The sequence below is a fragment of the Acinonyx jubatus genome, chromosome E2, assembly GCF_027475565.1.
Source record: "Acinonyx jubatus isolate Ajub_Pintada_27869175 chromosome E2, VMU_Ajub_asm_v1.0, whole genome shotgun sequence".
NCBI lineage: Eukaryota > Metazoa > Chordata > Mammalia > Carnivora > Felidae > Acinonyx > Acinonyx jubatus.
Window position 1 is genome coordinate 6,079,813 of NC_069396.1, and position 23,040 is coordinate 6,102,852.

The 23,040-nt window shown below is 44.0% G+C and overlaps 1 long non-coding RNA gene across 2 annotated transcripts in view; it reads left to right on the forward strand.

The window, feature by feature from the left end:
• The first annotated feature begins 3,582 nt into the window (after positions 1 to 3,582).
• Positions 3,583 to 23,040, forward strand: part of LOC113604369 (uncharacterized) — a 31,631-nt gene continuing 12,173 nt past the window's right edge. The window contains exons 1-2 of one of the 2 annotated variants that reach the window (XR_008293746.1): positions 3,583 to 3,987; positions 12,056 to 12,206. This is a non-coding gene — a long non-coding RNA (uncharacterized LOC113604369). The remainder of the gene's footprint in view (positions 3,988 to 12,055; positions 12,207 to 23,040) is intronic. The other variant, XR_003426276.2, reaches the window with a different exon arrangement.

Consider the following 23,040-nt stretch of genomic DNA (forward strand, 5'->3'; position numbering starts at 1 on the left):
AAGAAAGAATGAGCTACACGTAATGGAGTTGAGGTAGAATAGTCTCAAGAGAATTCTTTGAGAGGCACAAAAGGGCACAGGCTGTGTGTGTGTGTGTGTGTGTGTGTGTGTGTGTGTGTGTATGTGTTATAGTAAGCACCCATTGTTATTAATGAAGGATATGTAGACACACACAAACACACAAATACGTGCAAATGAGTAGAGAAATTTGAAAATTTTAAAACGAGGAAACGGCCACAATCATGGTTGCCCCAGAAGAGGAACCCAAGAGTCTGAACTAGAAGAGTCACTCTGTTTTGACTTCGTACCCTCTTTTTCTGCTTGTTTTTTTTTAACACATGCATACTTTGTTAGTCTAATTTTAAAACATGTTTTTATAAAACAGAAATGTCACTCTATGTCTGACAGTGGTGCTTTCCAGGACACCAGGGTCCTGGTGGGGAGAGGGGCATTGCTGTTAGTGTGAAAGACATTCCCCAAAACTCAAGAAGGTAATGACAGTGCCCCAGAGCACTACAGCAAGCTGCCACGGACTCCCTAACTTGCAAACTCTCAGGCAACTCTGTACAACAAACCAGTGTTATTACAAGAGAAGAAAAATCAATAATCCATCATGGAGAGGGCTTTGGAGTCAGGTGAGAAGGCTCTAGATTCTGGCATCCCCCCAGGAGCTGTGAGACCCCCTCCCCAGAAGTGTAGTAAATATCAAAGCCCTCTGAGCCTCTGTTTCCTCACCAGTGACAGTGGGGATCATGATGCCCCCCCATTCACGGTGGGGGGACAACAGTGTCCCTGCTCATGGTGGGGGGAATCACAATGCCCCCCATCACGGTGCACGGATCACAATGCCGCCCCTTATGGTGGGGGAGACGACAATGCCCTCACTCATGGAGGGGGGGATCACAATGCCCCCGCTCACAGTGGGCAGGATCACAATGCCGCCCCTCATGGTGGAGGGGACAACAATGCCCCCGCTCATGATGCGGGGGATCATGACGCCACCCCTCACGGTGGGGGGAGGACAACAATGCCCACTCTCACAGTGGGGGGACAACAATGGCCCCGCTTGCAGTAGAGGGATCACGATGCACCCAATGACAAGGGGCTTGGGCAGGGCCAGCACTTACACAGCGCACGCCCTGGGCCTGACTGTGCTAAGCACATCACAGGCCCTACTGCATTTAGTTAACAGCCAAACCACTGTCCTCATTCTTCAGATAAAGAAACTGAGGTTTAGCGAGCCGGTTTAGCGAGCCAAAGTCACATAGTTATTAAGTAGCAGTCAGGGTACAAACCCAGGTCTGTCTGCCTGGGCCTGCAACAGTTATTAGATTTTGCCTTTCGATGAAATGAGGTAAGCCGAGATCATTCACCCGAAGTTGCCTCTTAGATAGCAGCTACTCAACACACGCCATTCATGCCAAGTCCCGCAGCCCCTCAGGTGCCAGGTTAAGTGTCCAACTGGCAGTACCCAGCCCAGCTTCCACGCAGCCCCCTGCACTGCCCCCTGCTGGGCTGGTGACAGCGGCTCAGGCCCTCTGCAGCCCAGCTGAGCATCCTCTGCTGGGGAACCCCAGGCACCGTCAGTGGGGACCTGGAGGGCCTTCCTGACCTAATGGTTGTTCGTAGCTTTTCTTCTAGCGAGCAGAGGCCTCAGCTTCCGCAACCATATGCAGCTTAGGAAGTGCTTCCCCTGGGATCCACCAGAACCAGACATAGCTCTACACCCTGTCTCCCTCTGTAGCTCTATCTCTGTCCACCTCTGTCCCTTTGTGTCTCTCTGTGTGTCTCTCTCTGCCCATTTCTCTCTCTCTCTCTCTCTCTCTCTCTCGCGTGTGTGTGTGTGTGTGTGTGTGTGTGTGTGTCTACCTTCATCTCACTCACACACACACCAGAATCAGAAAAGAGAGCTCAGTCACCTCAGTGATCCATACTATCCTCTCCCCTCAGTCTGAGAAGTTCAAGGCTGCTCTAGCCTACACGAGAGGCGCCAGATTCTGCTCACAGATAAGGGTCTCGGAGTCCTCTCTCATGCCAGGGTCCCCTTTGTCTTCTCCCCTCAGACATCCAAGTGCTCACATTGCCCTGAGTCACAGCTGCTTTTCTGTAAAGCAGGGAGAATAACACCTATTTCATAGTGAAGCTGGGAAGAGAAAGAGGGCATGACCCAAAACAGAAATGAGCAAGGGGCAGCTCCCGGCATTGACTAAACTGCACAAATCCTGAGGGTAGGGGTACAACATCTGCCTCGTCCCTGATGCATCAATTGTGCCTAACGGAGATCACAGTGGAAAACACATGTTCAGTAGAAATGTACTGAGCCCAGGAAAAAAAGGAGCTCAAATACATACTAAGCACTCGCCAATAGTTAGGCACTGTACCAAGTACAAAAAAAAAAAAAAAGATGGTCTTCCTGGGCACCACTGAGCCCAGGTACAAACATCCAATGCAAAGAAAGCAGAGAAAGAAATAAAAAGAGCAGGAAAGCCCATCCTGTCTGCCAGGGGCCCCACATAACATTTTACATGCTTTTTCTCATCTAATAATTACAAAAGGCCTGCCAGACACATCTTCTCGCCCCAATTTTACCTACAGAGAAGGAAACTGCGTTAAAGAGGCATTAGAGGACGGGCCCCAGTGGTACAGTGAGCAGGTAGGGGCAGGGCTTGGCTTCCAACAGGATGCCAGTCATCAAAGCTTACATTTCCCTCCTTCTGTTGTCCTCTGGAAGGGCAGTGGGGCCTCTGGTTGGCTGCGGTCTCTCCCAGCTCTGCACTCTTCCAATGTGTCTCAGTCTCCCCTGGCACAGGAGTCCTTTCTATCTTTCACACAAAAGCTCCAATGACCTGTGAGAGACCTCTCCCCACCTCGCACCTCCCAAGCAATGCTCCCTATCGGACCCTTAGCAGACAGGGCCCACTCTCCAAGCTCTCAGACCCTTGGGCTTGGTGCCACCCCAAGGGAGGCCCTATTTTCAGCAATGTGCTGCAGGGACACTTATCTTCTCTGTCAGTGAAATCCAGAAGGAGAAAACCAGGGGCTCGGTTAGGGGTTAGTGATGCTGGGTTACCCATGCATGGAGCCCAAGTTAGGGGTCACACAAAAGAAACTGTCGAATGCACCAAAGACTTGGAAACACCAAGAGAGAAACAGGACAAAGGAAAGATGTCAGAGTCCTCTGCTGTGGGAAGACGTACCACCTGTTTTACCCTGCAGGAAGCTGGAGGGGCCCAGCCATCAGTTTCCCCCTTTCCTGCCTCCACACCTCCACAGGGCCCTTCCAGGATCTCCCTGAGAGCTCAACCCAAATCCCTTACATGTGCCCATAGATGTCACCACTCCCTCCTGCACCTCCCGCTCAGCCTCAACACAGACTCATAACTGATGCTGCCAGGTGTATGAGGAAAGCCTGTCATTTCTTCTGCCCTTTGTGCTCCCCTCTCACACCTCCTGGAAGGAAACTCTTCCATTTTCCCATTGAGCACGGGACAGGTCACGCGAGGCTGGCCTTCTGACCACAGCTGCCAGGACCAGGGTGGATGCCTCACAAAAATACTGGCATACATCATGACCAGCGCAGGCGGCCCTGAGTAAACTCCTCCCTGGAAGGCATTTGCAGTTAGGCTGCTCCGGCTGAAAGTCACATGAGCTGAGCTCAAACATTCTAAAAAATTTTTCTTAGTAACATTATTTGAACAAAATAAAAACCTGTCCCAGCAGTTCTCTCTACCAGGCACTTGGCAGAGGTCCCACAAGTTTCTCAGAAACTTGGGCCGGGCCCCAGCTCATCCCAAGGAATCTTTGGGCTCAGCTGCCTGTCTTAGGGAATGCTTGCCTTGCCATCAAGTGAATTCAGGACAAAAACCATTGGGATTTAGAACAGCCTGAGTTCCAATCTGCTGGACTTATGAAAAAGAAAAAGCTGGGGAGAAGACAGAGGAATGCTTTGGCTCATGCAACAGAAAAGTCTGGAGGCAACCGCTTCAGGTAAGACTGGTTCCATGGGCTCAAACAATTTCATCAGGACTTGGTTTCTCTCTACCTTTTACATATGCTTTCCTCTGTGTCAACTTCATCCTTAAGCAGCAAAATAGATGTCAGAAGCCTGGAAACACAGACTTACAACTTAGCCACCCTTTTCCTAACAGTTCCAGGAAAAGCTAGAGTTAAACCTCACTGGATCAGTGTGGGTCCCAAGCCCAACCCTATTGGTTATTGTGGATGGAATATGCTGATTAGCTGGGCCTGGAGCCAAAGGAAAATGGGGTACAGTGTGTGTGTGGGAGGGTGATTTAGGGGGGGAAAGGCGACAGGAATGCTGACGGGGTAAGAATGAGAGACGATCACGGGGTGATGTAGGGTATAGGTCTCAGGCTGATGTTGATCCATCCATTCACTTAGCAGATAGTTATTTACCAACTGCTGCGTGCCAGGCACCATGGGAGGCCCTGAGGCTGAGTAACCAAACAGATCTAGCACTAACTCTTAGGAAGAGCAGGTCCAGTGGGCAAGATGAATAACACACCAGCAAACACACAGATACACGAGGTAGGTGTGGAGAGTGGAACTTCTGGGAAGGACAAAAATGGATGAGAACAAGGAACAATGGTGTCAGGGGAGGGCAAGATGAGTGGCCATTTGGGAACCCATGTGCACCAAGAAAGCAGAAAGATCCAGCTCAAGGTGAAAATCTGAACAGTCAGATGGTTGGGGCAGATGTGCAAAGCCAAGAGACCACATTTCCCCCCAGAGAGAAGGGGAGAAAAGGGGGAAGAAGAGAGACAGGCAGGGATGGACAGGACTTACACCCAGTTTTCTCCTTTTAGTCTCATACTCCTACCTTCTTATCATGAATCCCCTTTACTCACATTTGGCCAAAGGGTCTCTTTGTCTTGAATAAATCACCCTATACCGTGGAATTAACCAAAAATTCAAGACGTCTAACCTCATTACTTGCCCACAAAACACCATTTTGTAGGCTCATTCATTCTTAAGTGACATAAGATACCCAAAACTTCACTGGGCTGTGACTGAAAAGTACCCACGCTTAAAAAAATAATACTATATGTGAATACTTAAGTATATATATAGTGTACTCACATGTACTTAAGGATACACAGAAAGTGAGACAGCCAGTTCAGTAGCAGATTTGAAAACCAAAGCACCATTTCTTGAGCTCTCCACAGTGGGTCTGCAGGCTTGTGGGGGTATAAGAATGATTCAGTGCTGGGGTGCCTGGGTGGCTCAGTCAGTTAAGTGGCTGACTTCAGCTCAGGTCATGATCTCACAGTTCATGGGTTTGAGCTTCACATAGGGCTCTGTGCTCACAGCTCAGAGCCCGAAGCCTGCTTCAGATTCTGTGTCTCCCTCTCTCTCTGCCCCTCCCTCACTCCTGCTCTGTCTCTCTCTGTCTCAAAATTAAATAAACATTAAAAAAAAAAAAAGAATGATTCAGTGCTGGGGCACCTGGGTGGCTAATTCCTCAAAGATGCCCAAAGCAAAGTACACACACACACGCACATGCACATTCACATAAGAGAGTACACACACACAGCACACACAGACACATAAATTATATCCATTCACATACATGCACACACAATGAATACACGCAAAGTGCAAACATACACATACAAAGCACATGTATACAAGGTACACATACACAAACTACACACACACACACACACACACACACACACACAAATTGCACACATGCACACAAAGCACACACAGTAAACACACACACAGATTATGAAAAGTGTTCAGATTAATTTTTGACTACTATTCACCAAGGCCCTTCTCACAGCCAGGCACTGTGGTTGAAGGTGTTTTCACACCCATGGTAACAGCAATGATGGAAGAAGTGCTTATCGATCTTCCCTGTGTCCCTGGAAGGCCCGGTTTCATCAGCATTCCCCTTTTTGGAAGGAAAGGGCTTGCCCTGGGCCACACCTCTAGGACATGGTGGAGCCAGATGTGATATGTTTGTTGGACGGCTCTCCTCTTTGGTCAACTCCACACGGCTCTCTAAATGTACACGTGTAAGGGTCCAGGTCCTGCCACATCCACTGTGTCTACACAAATGAGCTCCCTGTGATGCAGATCTCAGCACGTTACACATCTCAGGGTATAAAACGGTACTCTCTATACTATAGCCTACTAACGCCATTCCAGATTTATTACATTTATTTAAAAACAACAAACATTCTCAATTATTTCCACACTGCTCGGGACCATAATTTACTCAGAGGTATGAGCTATCAAGTTTCTCAGGGATTGCTTCAAAATGTCAGATCTAAAAGATGACTCCTATGTTAGCAAATATGAAATACCCATTTGTATTTTTCATTTTTACTTTGATTTAATTTTCAGACAATTCAACTTTCTCCCCATGCCTGAGTGCCTAAATTCATTTCACCTGTCAAAAGAGACAAATTTTCATAATTACAAAATAAAACATGGTGGCCTTCTTTGGTGACCATATATTTCACATCTTTCTTTTTTCTGTAAGAAAATGCCTTTCTAGTCTAGTTGGCTTACTTCTGACATATTTTCGTTCAGCCTCTGCTTAGAACAGACAAGGGTACAGGCTAAACATTCACTAATGTTTTGTTATGTTAATGAACATCTGTAAACAGAGATGAAATTTCCCAGCCGAGCCTGCCTTCGATGCTCACATCTTCTTTTCTGTAATCTGTGCTGAAAACAGTCAGTGTTCTGAGATTACAAGCTATAGCATGACACATACCCCATTCTATAGTGGTTCCTTCTGCCTTGACCAAAAAGCCCTCAAGTCCTACCATCAGGTTCAGTCAGGATGTCCATCTCAGAGAGGTCAGAAGCATCTAGGGCTTTCTTACCATAGCTGCCAGGGGCAGCTTACTATGCACAGGACACAGTAAGGGGATTTTCTTTAAAATATTTTATTTTCATTTACAAAAGTAATACATGTTCTTTGTCTAAAAATTTGGGGGGACACAAACAGTAACAGTCAGAAATAGATGACCTACAACTCCACCGTCCAAAGCAAAACACAGCCAACACGCTGACGGAACTTCAGACTTCTTTTAAAACAAAATTCACACATACACACACACACACAAAAATAAATAAATAAAAATAAAATTCACTTTTGACTTGGTTGGGCTTTTGATCCTTGAAAATGGTTAATCATTAGAAACCTACTCTATTAGTTGCCAAGGGGTTAAAGACGAAAAGGGAAGAAAACATTTACTTCTTTGAAGCTGTCCATCTGAAGTGCAAAGTTCTGTCCCACAGAGTGTTGAAATGCCCAGTCTGGGCACCAGCCCTACTCCCCCACCCTTCACTCCTGCACCTGGACACACAGATCATTCCCAAAAGGTGATATAATTTAAAATTCATTGGCTGGTACAGGGCACCTGGGTAGCTCAGTTGGTTAGGCATCCGACATTGGCTCAGGTCATGATCTCACGGTTCATTCATTTGAGCCCCGCATCGGGCTCTGCGCTGACAGCTCAGAACATGGAGTCTGCTTCAGATTCTGTGTCTCCCTGTCTCTCTGCTCCCCCCACCTGTTCACGCTCTGTCATGTTCTCTCTCTCAAAAATAAATAAACATTAAAAAAAAATTCAGTGGCCAGTAAATTCTGAAAAGGATAAGAGTAATGAGAATCTGTGGAATGAAGAGAATATACAAGGCAAAATGCAATATCAGAGTGGGGTCATTTTCAGCAGCAGATGTTAAAGGTACAGAGCAATGAAAACCTGATGCACATACGTATATACCCCATTTATACAGAAATCATGACTGTCATAGATCAAGGTCTCTGGGAAGCTGGCTTTGAAAAGGATATGTGCATACAGTAGGCTTCTTAGGCAGTGCTCACAGAATTGCCACCCATGCAAGGGACAGGATGGAAGCAAGATTGGATTGGATTCGGGGGGCAAGTGAGCTGAAATGCTCAACAAAAGCCTTGGCTGATCCCATGGGGAGCTGTGAAGCCAGGATGGTTCTTGACAGGTGCCCCACGATGGTATGAGAGACCAGTACGCTTGCTTCATCAGCCAGTCATTGGATGTGGGCCACTGTGGGCCAAGTGAGGCTCTTCGGAGGACAGAATTCCTACAGCTGGTGATGTCAAGGGCTGTGTGTCAGCAGAGCTCCAGCAATCCTCCAGGGAATCTGGGCGGCTGGTTACAGCATCCCCTAGGCTACAGGGATGCTACACGGTGTAGCAATGCCTCCTTCACCCAAAGAAAAGGCATACAGGTAACCAGATCCCTGCTATTGGGATCCACTCAGAAATCAGAGGCAGAAGTCCATTTACTTCTGGAGAAACTCACAAAAGAAAAAGTCAGGGGCCATTCTAAACACTGCCTAATACGCTAATCACCAGGGCGGTATGGACAATGGGGGTAGCCTCACCTTGAGGGACCACAGGATTAATTTATCAGGAATTCTGATTTTAGTTGCCAGCAGAGCTCCACACCGAGATCAGTGGCTGGTAAAACTCAGTATTTCTAAAACACAATGATTGAGAGAGCAGACACCTGGTCCCCTTCATTCCGGCAGAGGTGCCAGTGCCCTGAGCAGGGTCCACAGCCCCACACAGACCTCACTGCTGCACTATCTACCAGAGGTTGAGAGGCGCCAGGCCAAGGAAGCACTCTCCGGAGCAGGCCCCACATGGTCCCATGGGACGTCATACAGAACTCCTCTGTCAGCCTCTGCACCCAAGTGCCTTTTCACTCGACAAGGCCCGCACTACCATTCACATTTCACAAATGAGGTAACAAAGGCCCAACATCTTGTCCAACATCCCCTAGAGAACATAGCAGCACCAGAATTTGTACTCCATTGGGGGAGGGGGCAACTTTGGGTTCATTCCATTATGCACGATTGCCCTTAGGTATCTGTTGGCATGACCATGAATTAGGCTGTTTACACCTCCGTTGACAACAGTGATGTTTTTCTGTGGTCCGAGCTGCAGCCTTATTTCATTACCGTCATTACTGTCTATTGCAGAGGGGCGTGACGCTCTCTGCTCCTGGTGAATTGTAAGTCTGTGGCTCCCTAGCAGGGAGGATCGTCAATCTCTACAGGATGACAGTGCACAGCAAGACACAGCATCTCACTTCAGCTTCAGGAAGACAAAGCTGAGCATCTTCTCTTTGAGAAAATGATTTTGCTCATCATTTGTCTAGTGTCCTAACTACAGGGAGAGAAAAGTTGCTTTAAAGCTGGTCTCTTTTGTCTTTTTCAAGCTGAATGTGTCCCATCAAACCTAAAGAATTAGCCTTTCAATGGAATACCACAGCAAAGATAAAATACACGGCAATAAATTATAAATTCATAATGAAATCCCAAAAGAATTACATTTACCTAGATGTCACTCACCTTACATGGCCACATAGAGACCATCACAGGGTGTGATATAATCTATACTTTAGTAAGATCAGAAAACACAATATAAGTACCAGCTCTTCGTCAGGTTACCTCACTAGCCTGAGCCTCAGATTTCATCTACAAAATATGAGGGTGTGTCTGGGCCATCTTTAAGATTCCTTCCAGTTCTAGCATTTCCTAGTCAGGATCCACAGAGCCCTATTTTGTTCTGCTTGCCATGGAAAAGCTGTGAAACTACCACTATCATCACAAGATCACTCCCTAAAACAACAACAAGCTTCCCTGCAGGGTTTAGTGCCCCATGATAGGACACAGAAAGTGCTTATGTCATAAGTTTTTTTTTTTTAATGTTCTTGTTTTACCATGGATGCAGTAATAGAAACATTAGCAGACAGAGATCCAAAGCAAGCTGTACTACCCCCCAAAGCTCACTGCAATGTTTAGGCCATAAATTGAAATTAGAATTACAAAAATGACACTCTGGAAATTATTTTTAAAACTAAAAACATCTCTAAAAAAAAGTGAAATGGCATTCCAACTCAGTGGTTCTGCAGGCAACCCCCCCAAGTGAGGATGTCTCAATTACGGCGAAGTCGCCGTTACCCTCTCGACTGAAATTGCATGAGAGAGCTGCGTGATTTACATTTGCAGTTTATAAAATAAATTAGGCAGAAAAGAATCTCATAATCTCAAACACATTTAGTTTACCAGATTCTGCTAAGGTAAGTGGACAAAGCATGTAATCCTTGAAGCAGCAAACAATGACACTAATGATTCATTAACATGTTCATCAGAAGAAATTTGATAAATGTATAGATATTCTCTTTCAGCCAACGCTAGGAAATGGATCAGCAAAACTGCCCGAGACACGCTTCCACCCAAACTCTGACTCCCATCATCAACTGAATGGCCTGTGACAGGAGGGGTAAGGGAGGACTGACAACTAAGTTGCTATTTTTCAATGCTATGCACACAGGCTTCATTAGGAAGTCAGCGCATTATGTTTAGGACCATACAGAACAGGTGGGTATGGACCACAGCTCCACCTTGGCACAGCAGCTGTCATCTCCTGCCTCCATCACTATAGTGGCTTCCCAATTGGTGTCTCTGCTGCCACCATCGACCTTCTTTCATCTCTATCTTCCACAGAACAGCCAGAGGGACGCCTTAAAACTCTAAGTCAGTTCCTGCAACTTCTCAGTTCGACGCCACTTGAGCAGAGGGGCGACGCCCTCAAAGTCCTACGGGATAGGGCCCCATCTTATCTTTCTGAGCTCATTTCCTATATCCTCATCCCTCACTCATTCTGTTCCAGCTACACAGGCCTCTTTGTTACTTCTCGAACTTTCCGGGCAAGCTCCTAGCTCAAGGCTTTTGTGGTTGTGGTTCTTTTTGCTCTTCCTTCATCCATATGCGTGGGGACCTCCCTCTCCTCTTTGAAGGCTTGGCTCACAGGTTACCTGCCCTAACCATTGCCTTACTACCATTACCTGCCCCTTACCCCCACCCCTGTGCACTGTCATACCCCATACCCTGGCTGACCTTTTATTCTGTCCAGTAAAATTGAAAGAATCCAACATACTATTTACTTATTTTTATGTCTTTTGTTTAATATCTATAAGCTCCAGGAGGGCAGAAATCTTTGTTTTGTGATATCAAATCCCCAGGGCCTAAAAGAGTATCTGGGAAGAGTAGACACAAAATAAATATGTGAAGGAAGGAAGGGGGGAGGGGAGAAGGAGGGAAAGGGGGGGAAGGGAAGGGAAGGGAAGGGAAGGAAAGAAGAGATAGAGGAGAAAGTAAGAGAGGGAAGAAGGGAGGGAGGTAGGCAGGGAGGGAAGGAAGGAAGGAGGGAGGAAGAGAGAGAGGAGGGAAGAAGGGAGAGAGGAAGGGAGGAAGGAGGGAGGAGGGAATATGTAATAATGACAAGAATTGTTATATTAAGATGATAGATTTATCCTTTTCTCCTTTCTAACCTTTTTTGCTATTATTATTGTTGTTAAGTTGTACTGGAAATTATTTTCAAAATATCTACATAGCAAATCACTTGCATTCTCAGGTAATATGTCTTAAAAGTGCTTTTTTGTTTTCAAAGTGGTGACTTAACTTGAGTATGTCATTGAGAATTGTAAAAAGAATCTTAAGCTATGCTAAATCCTTTTTTTAATGTTTATTTATTTTTGAGAGAGAGACAGAGAGAGAGAGAGAGAGAGAGCCTGAGCAGGGTAGGGGCAGAGAGGGAGGGGGACAGAGGATCTGAAGCAGGCTCTACTGTGCTGATGGCAGTGAGCCCAGCCTGAGGTGAGGCTCAAACTCACGAACTGTGAGATCATGACCTAAGCTGAAGTGGGCCAGTGACCAGACATGTTAGAAAGAATACCACCTGCATCTGCCATCCCTCCACGTTCTTCCACATCAGGTCAAACACTCTATCCATCTTCCTACCCCCGTTTTGAGGCCCGCTGCTCATTAACTGTTTCTTATGCTTTTCTGAGTATTTCTGGATTTGACAGCCTAGTTCCCAGAGTCTAGCATCCTAGAGTTAATTCATGTAAGTGAAATATATGAACCTGACCAAGGAGGAAGGAGAGAACAGAGAGAGAATGGGGGAACGGAGGAGACAAAGTGTGGTGGTGTTGCAGGATTTTGTTTTTTTTACAATACCCAGGATTTGTTGTCTTGCCGCTTTGAAGAATGAAGAGGTGGATACAAAATGAGCAGCAGGCAAAAGTTTATTAGAGTATAAGATCAGAAAGGAAGAAGAGTAGGAAAGGTCCCTTTACAGAGAATATTGGAAAGTGAATGCCAGAGGACTACAGGTAAAGGTGCTTGTTTTATCAGGTTCTGGTTGGCCTTCCCCTCCCCTTCCCTCTTGTTCCTTCTCAGGTTCTATCCTTACTGGCTTGATTATCTCGAGGTGCTGGGTGTCCATTCATGATTGGCTAGTTTCCATTGTATGAGGGGTGGTCTTCTGTCAAATTCCTGAGGGGAAACCTGAGAGGGAGTAGGTGGAGTCCTTGAAGATGAACCTTATGCGTGAGGGTGTTTGCTGTGGTCAGACACTCCCAGCATTGTTCCAAAATAGGTGTTTTTCCCCACCCAGGGACCTCAGGCCCTAATCTTTCCCTCTCTGCCTATGGAATCCTATCTTCCCCTATCATAGTGGGAAAGAGAGCACACGCGCCCCTGGGGAGCACTGGGTAGGGATCACCTGTGGGAAACATCAAGTTGGCCCCGTGTGTTTGAAGAAGGTGCCATATGTAGAACTTTATGAGCAGTTCAAAGGATTGTCAGGGGTCATTTAGACTCCACGTGATATTTGTTTGATGCTCTGATTTTGGACTCCAAGCCTGGAGTTGGATTTGGCCACGTTATCTGTTTTGTTTCCCAAGGCCATCCTGGCCTTGAGTTTGCATTAAAGCTTTCACAAGAAATCCACCACATCACATCAGTGCCCCACACCGTTACTGACACCCAGTCCACTCTACACACACACACACACACACACACCAGCTCACCTCACCACTGGTCTAAAATGGGTGAGATGCCATGTGTGTTATAGCAGTAAGGAAGAAAGGGTACCAGCTGGGCAGCAAATAAGCAAACTTATTCAGTGAGCAATCCTTTTTTTTTTTTTCTTAGTGTTTTATTTATTTTTCAGAGACAGAGACAGAGACAGAGTGTAAGCAGGGAGGTGCAGAGGGAAAGGAAGACACAGAATCCAAAGCAGATCCCAGACTCTGAGCTGTCAGCACAGAGCCTGACGCAGGGCCCGAATTCACGAACCACAAGATCATGACCTGAGCCTATGTCAGACCCTTAACCAACTGAGCCACCCAGACACCCACTGAACAATCTTGAAGAAGCACCAACTCAGTGCCAAAGCTGTTGAATGAGTAGAACTAAAAAGTGACAGATAAATAAATGAACAATCAATGCCTATTCAACACAATGTCCTAAAAAAGATGAACTCTATAGCTTTCAAAGCAGTTCTAGTTCATTCAAATGAGTTCTAGAACCTCCAGCCCACTGCAGTGATTCTGAAGACCCAGCAGCATCTGCCAGTTTCCTTGGAAAAGCGGCCAAGTATCTATAGTCTCCTGGACATTCTGAAAGAAGAGTAGCTCATATATTCCATTATCTACTTATTCATGTGCGTATTATATTCAGAAAAAAAGTATATAATTTAAACTCTGACCCACTCAAATATATTTTGATAAGCTGATTTATTCATCAAATATCAACAGAGCAGAAATTATATGGCAAGAACTTGCCCCAGAACTCCTTTTCGGTGCACAAATCCTAGGCACTTTCTTCTACAGAGATCAACAGTCTAGTAATGAGCACATCAAAAGATGTGAAAGCAAATCCAAATTCCACTGCACACTTTTGCATTTCTACATTATGTCCTTTTTCCTCCCTTCTTAGGGGGGGACATTCGCTTTAGAACAGAAGTGTCAAGGAGATACTAAATACATAAATCCTGTTGTTTCAGTATTTATCTTTCTGCCCTCATGTATTTTTGGCTTCTATTTATAAGAACCCAAATTAAAATTTCAAGGTCAAAGTGATATCTGATAGAGACATGGAAATTCTTAGCTAGTTGTATAGAGATGGTACTTACAAAATACCCAAAGGACATATTGTATATTTTTAACTTGCTCTTAAGACCTCTGAATTCAAATGTGAGGCCTTGCATACAAAGGATGAAGACAAATTATGCTATATGAAAGAAGAAAGGGTTTGGTTTTTTGTTTTGTTTTGTTTTGTTTTCCTTTTGCAATAGATGAAAGATGCTTCCCTCCTCTAATGAGTCATGAATGACTCATCTACTCTTGGGAAAATCTCAAGTGGCCAGTGATTTGATTGCTTTTTCTGCTGTAAACACATCTAAGAAGCAGAGCATAAGAGGTAAACAATAAAGGACCCTGTGAAATTCAAATAATTTTATGTGTTTCTTTACCAAATGACACCATCCTGAAAGCAACTTTTAATGCAAAATATGAGTTCTCTTTCATATTGGTAATATTTAAGTGTGGTCACTGAACCAACCGATTTTGGCTGAGTGCAATTTGGAGGGGTGTTCCTTCTTATCCTGTAATAGGATTCACCATAATATTGACCCAATTCAATCATTTCATAAATGAAAGCCACAGGATGACTTTCATCTTTTCCTATGTCTTATTGATAAGACACCATCTATCTTCATTTCTGTTTCTTTCTCTCTCCAGACCCTCAAACTATTTTGATAACTTGCAAAGCTAAGAAATGTTCAATGTTGAGGAAAAACACCAGAGAACTTTTTGAAATTCATTGTACCCCAAAGGCTGACAGCAAGAATATACTTTCTGGTACATAAGAAAGAAAAATGTATTTGGTATGACTGGCTGTTAATATGTCATCAGGATAAATCATAAGTCTTATTCTTGGGAATCTTAATAAAAGAAGTCACTTGAGACGTGGAAAGTACAAAAATAATCACCAATAGGCTCTATCTTTGACTAGAACCTGGGGAAATTTTGAAAGTGTTCATTCATATAGACACTTAAAAAGACATAGCCCAAATTTATCATTGTCATAAATTCTTGCTGACTAAAAGTTTCCTTAGAGTAATTTACAATACCCATCATAAAATGCTTCATCAAAAGGAAACACTTCGATTTAATACAAAACCGTAAACTCCCAAGGACTCGGGGACAATGGTCTCATCCGGTCTCCAGAGAAAATGGAGTGATCTATGACTCCTATATGCCTCAAGACTTAGTCTGGCTTTCATCTGACGTCCCTACCTTGGGGTTGTCACACAGCTCTGGCAAGTCTGTTTCCCTGTGGGGCTCCTATAAGAGATGTGCTTTGAAATAACACTCTGGTTCTTCATCATCTTTCCTGGGGGCAGGAGGAGAGGAAGAAGGCTGCCGCACACCAAGTGGTTGATCAGAAGAAGTGCTCTGTGATTAGCACAGCAAACACCTTGAATCCATGTTCTAGCCTCATGATGGAGGGAAGCTATTCCACACCGGATGTTTCTAGATGCCTCAATCACTCTATTGAGGCAATTGTTTTACTTTGTCTTCAGGCCAAGAAAGCTGTTAGCTAGCTAGTGGCACCCTCTAAAGATAAAGAAGTCTGCACACCAAAGAACAGAACCATCAGCTTTCTATCTTTCTCCTGTTCTTCACTACAGACTGTTAAAGCAATTAGTCTGAACTCTGGCACCAGCTCTGACGAATGCCCCTGTGCTCCAGCCCAGTTTCCACTGCAGCTGGAATCCTCCCTCTAAACGCTCTTGCTGACACTTCTAATTCCTTTCTCTAAAGTAAAGCTCAATGTCTTTCTCCCAAACTGGCTGCTCTGTCAGAATCTTACCACCTCCCTGTTTACTCGCATTCAAAACCTCCTTAAGTCCCAACATCTAAGTCATATGCGTGTGGCTTCTTGAACACCCTCAGACGCATCTCTCTGACACAGCCAACTGCCAACAGGTTGATCCAGCCAGACATCTCACTCTTTGCCCTAGAATGTCTAGGCTACTTCTGGCATCTCCCTAAAATAAATTTTGCATAACATTGCCAACTAAATCTGCCGGAAGCACAGCTCTGCTGATGTCACTCTGACATCAGAACCTTTCAATAGTTCCATCTGCTACCAAAAGCAGTCTACACTTCTGCTCTAGCTTTCCCCTTCATTGTGTTAACCAGCTCTCCAGCCTCACTTCTGAATACTTTAAGCTACATGTGGATGCATGAAATGTCCCAATATTATTCTGGTGCCATTACCCCTAATTCTTCTTTTGCCTAGAAGAATTCATCTTCACTGAAATCCTACCCTTCCTTCCAGGTCAAGCTAAAGTACCATATTCTCTACTAAAGATTCCTTTTGCCAATACTCCCAATAGAAAAGCTATTTTGTTTTTCCATAAAACCTTGATCATACGATACCGACTGATTTGCTTCACTCTATAATTTTTGTACATATACTTTATCTCTATGTTTGGCTCTGAGTTCATTGAAGGCAGGGATTCACTTTTGCCCTGGTTCAGGTTTGTATCGCTCAATTAGCATATTATTATTAGATGGATGGATAGGTGAATGGACAGAACTTATGTTCTATACATATAGAGCTGATACACAAAACTATGGAGCACAGAGGTCTATAATCAAACCTTTAGCCAACAGAGAAAGAGTACTCTCTTTTCTCTTCACACCCATGAGTCCTGGATAACCCCTGTCTAAGTTGTAATGCTGGCATTTAAAAGAGATGCTTTAAAAAGCAGCAGGACCAACAATAACAGGACTGAATGGATAATGATGAGATATTACTGTTTTCCATAGAAATCTGAAGACTTGGCAATCTTGGAGAAGGGTGTTAAGCAAGGGAAGACCTGAGCAGTGTGGTGGATATAGAAATCAGCCAAGTGAAGACAAGGAAATTAAAAGAGATTTACAGACAGTGGAAAACAGCCTTCACATATGCTCCTAGGTTTTGAGCATGGAATGTTGGGGATATGCAATAGTTGAAGCATAGAGTTCAAGGAACCTGGTGATAAGAAATAAGGCTGAAGAGGTGGAGACAGCCATTCATTCAATATTGGCAACTTTCTAAAAACAACTCCCTTGTATAATTTACCACCTTTTGCCTGAGTCTGCATTGTTCCCCTCAGAGACCAGTTATTTGGAAGACTCAGAAGGTCCAGAGCTGATGAGTGTTGGCATTGGCAAGAAGAACAACCAAACTGAACCAAGGGTTTAGCTTATTGGAAAATTGCAGTTGGTGTTGGAATTAGAATGGTTGCGGGGTTTCACTACAATATCACAACTAGAGGTGGGGCGGAGGGGAGATACTCAAAGACACTTAGTGAAGGAACAGGTGTGCAGAAGCTACTGTCAGCCAATCAGAATCGCCGACTGCAATCTGAGCTTCACTTTTCTCAAAGGAACAAGTGGAACTAGCAGCAATGACAACCATACAACAGACACTGCTCAGGTATCAGGCATGGTGCTAAGCACATAATATGAGATTCTCTCCTCACCACAACTGTATTCAGGAGGTGTTATCCATCCATATTGTACAGATGAGGAAACTAAGGTGTATAGGGGCTAAGAAACATGCCCAACTTCATACAGGCAGTACACATCTGAGCTGGGTTCCCAATCACAGCAGAGGCATGCCCCAGGGCACTATACTACGTATTCCCTTCCTCCTTCTGCATATCAGGGCTTTACTCCCAAGTTTACACAAGGCTGGTGGGGCATCACAAGAATTGAAAAATCAGGCTCAATGGGAAAAGAGAAATTAAAAGGCTATTGCTGCTGGGCCCTAATTATATACAATCAGGGAAAAGAATCAGCTTGGAAGGCCAGCAAGTTATCCACAGCCCCAGAGTACTGTCTGAAACTAACAATCAGGATGGACAGAGCCGTAAACAAGCCCTTGCAATGACTACAGTAATTACCCTGTTCTGTAATTATAATAAGAAATCAATGCATTACAGAAAGGGCAGCTACACACTTCTCTATAACCCTGCAACTCAGAGAGCCCAGGGAGAACCTTCTGGGGCTGTGGCTCCCATCCACCAGCCCCAGAAGCACCGGGTCAGGGAGAAGCTGAAGAGTCAGACATCAAGGGCTCTTGGAAGAAAAGAATTTTGATACAGTTCTTCAAGGAAGCGGCAAATGTAACGTGGAATAAGGGCCTCGGGGCATTGCATGGAAGGCGTAAAGAGCTTAAAGGGAATGACAGCAACCTCTGTACATGAGTAATGACCACAGAAACGGCAGAGCTGCAGCCCACCTCTCACACAGGCACAGACCCTCTGCACAGTGACAAACACAAGACCAGATGCCCAGGTCTCCCTGCAAGGCAAGATTCGTTGTCCTGGCTCCTGAGAGAGCTGTCAGCAGGCAGCCTTCAGCTGTCAGCCCTCTCAGGAATTACGTCACCCAAAGTCACACATCAATGCCAGATGGAGGCGAGGGTATAAAGGCCGAGCCATCCTGGCAAAAGCAGGAAAACTCTAGATGGCCGTATAGGCGCCAGAGCTCCTATGTCACAGCGAGGCCTTCCCTCTGCCATTCCTGCTTCTGCCCTCTCCCTTCCACAGGAGTTGATCCAGAGCTTGCTCCCTAATAAACATGCCACATGTCAGCTCTGTCTCAGAGACCAAATCCCAGGGTAACCAGCCCGCCACAAGCACACAGCCTGTGTTTTAAACATATCCCTGGATTCTCCTATTCCCTACCTTAATTTTACACATCCCTCCATATTAGGCAACCAGATTCAGGGATCTTCTGGGATAAAAGAGAGACTAAAGGGGTGACGGGGAAGGCAGAGACAGAAGGTAAATGACCGGTATTATAAAGGGCTGGAGGGAAGGACAAATCCTACATAGACCGGGAGTTGGGTGGAGTTTCTGAGGGTGGATAGATGAGAGCATGTGGGCAAAGAAGGATTGTCCTGGAGACAAAACAGATTTCAGGAGGAGTTACTAAAATTATGAATTGTGTCCCCACCGGTGTTTTTCAAGAGACACAAGTAACTACTGGAATCGCTTTTTAATTACGCTGAGTGCTGGATTATGCATTTAATATGCGACTCCACACAGAATTTGAGGCCCAGGCTTTTATTAGGCGCATTGGTCAAGGTAATTAACATCGGCTGCTTTAACAAACATCCCCAGATCACAGAGGCTTAACAAAGCAAAGGTTTCTTTCTCACATCAGAATCAACTGAGGGTTGGGTGGCTCCTTTTGGCCACACTGTCACCCAGTCTCTGAGTCCCGCTGCCACCCAGATAGTTTCCCGTTTACTCCAACCTCAAAAAATCTTTGATCTAATTTTCTCGACCTTGCTTTTAGCCCTGGGAGGCTGATCTGTATGGATCTCCTCTTGAGAGACTCTGGCCTGCAGTTGAGTTTGGTCAGTGGGTACCTAGGCAGGAGATCAAAGGAAGGAAAAGGAGAAGATGGTTTGCTTCTCCAGCTTCCTGCCCCTTCGGGTCACCTTGAGAGTACTGAGTCACTTGACAGATGGTCACAGCTCTGTCTGGGTGGTTCTCTATACACCCCTCATTGTCTCCAGGCTCTTTAACTGTGCTTGCACTTGCCCCTTCAGGCCTCAGATTACTAACAGCCCTACTGTCCTTAGTGGCAGAGCCCTGTAATATCCCTTGTGGTTTTCCTAAGCCCCACCCTCACCTTTATCAATAGCCATTTCATTAAACTCCCTTGGATGATGCTAACTCGAATGTATCTTTTGTTTCATGCTGCAACCAGGAAACACCCCAGGAAAGAGAGCTGGGGGCAGAGTATGGTGTGTGCCCAGGACAGACAGGCAGGACTTGACATTTGGTGCCCTGGCATTTTCTCTGTCATCCTCTTCCAGCAGTTTTCCTTTTGTCTGGAGAAGCAAACACTAGTTAGATGTCACGATGGTTTTCTGAACCTCTGCTTCATATTTTACACTACAATTATACACGAACTTTTTATAGTGCTTCATTCTCTTATTTTCATTCAGCTCAAAATATAATTGTATTTCCCTTGAGACTTCCTCTTTGACCCATGGACTATTTAGAACTGCACTGTTTAGTTTCCACATGTTTGGAGTTTTTCCCATTATCTTTCTGTTCCTGATTTCAATTTCGATTCCACATGGTCAGAGGATTCCTGTTGTGTGATTTCAAACCTTTTCAATTTCTTGAGGTTTGTTTTGTGGCCCTGGATGGTCTGTCTTGGTGATTGTGCCCTGGGTACTTGAAAAGCATGTGGATTCTGCTGTTGGTGGATAGAGTGTTCTAAGCTAACTAGACCCTGTCAGTTGACGGTACTGGGTTCTTCTGTATCCTTTGCTGATTTTCTCACTGTTCTATCAATTGTTAAAGACAGAGATGTTGAAATCTCCAACTACAATTGTGGATTTGTCTATTTCTCCTTTTAGTTTTATCAAGTTTTGTTTTCCATGTTTTGTGGCGCTGTTGTTAAATGCATTTAACACATATTTAAGATTACTACATCTTCTTTGTAGACTAACCCTTTTACATTATGCAAGGTCTCTCTCTGTCCTTGATAATTTTCTTTGCTCTGAAGCCCCTTTGATCTGATGTTAAGATAGCCACTCCTGCTCTGCTTTGTTTTGATTACTGACATACCATTTTCTTATTTTCATCCTTTACTTTTCCTGTCTGTAGTGTTGCATTTGAAGTAGGTTCTTATGGGTGGCATGCAGTTGTATCATGTTTTTTTCTTTTTTACCCACTATCGATCTCTGGATTTTCTAATTAATGCATTTAGATGATGAAATTCAATGCATTTAATGATACGTTAGGGCTTAAGTTCTGCCATTTAATTTTTTGTTTTCTATTTGTTCCTTCTGTTTTTCATTTGTTTCCTTTTTCCTGCCTTCACCTGGGTTACCTGAACATTTTTTTTCTTTTTTCTTTATTTAAATTCAAGTTAGTTAACATATACTGTAGTATTGATTTCAGGAGTAGAATTTAGTGATTCATCACTTACATACAATACCTAGTGCTCATCACAAGTTCCTTCCTTAATGCCCCTTGCCCATTTAGCCCACCCCCCACCCATCTCCCCTCCAGCAACCCTCACTTTGCTCTCTGTATTTAGAGTCTCTTGTAGTTTGTCTCCTTCTGTTTTTATTTTATTTTATTTTTGCTTCTTTCCCCTATGTTCATCTGTTCTATTTCTTAAATTCCACATGAGTGAAACCACGTATTTGTCTTTCTCTGACTTATTTCTCTTAGCATAATACATTCTAATTCCAACCACCTTGTTGCAAATGGCAAGATTTCATTCTTTTTTGATCGCTAAGTAATATTTCATTGTGTGTGTGTGTGTCTCTGTGTGTGTGTGTGTGTGTGTGTGTACACACCACATCTTCTTTATCCATTCATCAGTCGATGGACATTTGGGCTCTTTCTATAACTTGGCTATTGTTGATAGAAATGGAAGGAAAACTTTGAAAGTCATTCTATGAGGCCAGCATTACCTTGATTCCCAAACCAGACAAAAACTCCACTAAAAAGGAGAATTACAGACCAATTTCCCTGATGAACATGAATGCAAAAAATTCTCAACAAGATACTAGCAAATTGAATACAATAATGCATTAAAAGAATTATTCACCATGATCAAGTGGGATTTATTCCTGGGCTGCAGGGGTGGTTCAATACCCACAAATCAATCAACATGATACAACACATTAATAAAAGAAAGGATAAGAACCATATGTTCTTCTCAATAGATGCAGAAAAAGCATTTGACAAAATATAGCATCCTTTCTTAATAAAAACACTCAAGAAAGTAGGGATAGAAGGAACATACCTCAACATCTTAAAGGCCATATATGAAAGACCCACAGCTATTATCATCTTCAATGGGGAAAAACTGAGAGCTTTCCCCCTAAATTCAGGAACACAACAGGGATATCTACTCTCACCACTGTGGTTCAACAGAGTCCTGGAAGTCCCAGTCTCAGCAATCAGACAACGAAAAGAAATAAAAGGCATAAAAATTGGCAAGGAAGAAGTCAAACTTTCACTCTTTGCTGACAACATGATGCTCTACATGGAAAACCTGAAAGACTCCACCAAAAAACTGCTAGAACTGATACATGAATTCAGCAAAGTCACAGGATATAAAATCAACATACAGAAATCGGTTGCATTTCTATACACCAATAATGAAACAACAGAAAGAGAAATTAAGGAATTGATACCATTTATAATTGCACCAAAACCCATAAGATACCTAGGAATAAACCTAACCAAAGAGGTAAAATATCCATACGCTGAAAACCCCAGCAAGCTTATGAAACAAATGGAAGAAGACACAACAACATGGAAAAACACTGCATGCTCATGTATTGGAAGAAAAAATACTGTTAAAATGTCTATACCACACAAAGCAATCTACACATTCAATGCAATCCCTATCAAAATAACACCAGAATTCTTCACAGAGCTAGAACAAACAATTCTAAAATTTGCATGGAACTGGAAAAGACCCCGAATAGCCCAAGTAATGTTGAAAAAGAATACCTGAGCATTTTTGTACACAATTTCTTCTTTTATCATTTCTTCTCTGCTTAGGAAAATTCCATCTCACCATTCTTATAAGGTAGGTCAGCTGGTGACAGAAGGTCTCTCTTAGTTTTCCTTCATCTGAGAATGTCTTCATTGCTCCTTCATTCCTGAGGGATATTTTCACTGGATATATATTTCTAGGTTGACATATCTTTTCTTTCAGCATTTGAAAAATATTGTGCCATTTCTTTCTGGCCTCCCTACTTCCTGATAAGAAGTCTACTGTCATCCAAATTGCCTTTCCCCTCTGGGTATGGTATGGTTTCTTCCTGGCTATTATCAAGAATGTTTCTTTGTCTTCAGTTTTCAGAAGTTTGACTATGACGTGTCTTCATGTGGATTTCTTGGGATTATTCTACTTGGGGTTTGCTCAGCTCCTTGAATCTGAGGTTTAGGTCTTTTACCAAATTTGGGAAATTTTCAGCCATTATTTTTACAAATCCTTTTTCAGCTCCACCTTTCTCCTGGCCTTCTGTGACTAACATGACCTTTTATTATAATCTCCAGGATTTTGTTCATTTTTTTAAAGTCTATTTTCACTTTGTGGTTCAGACTGA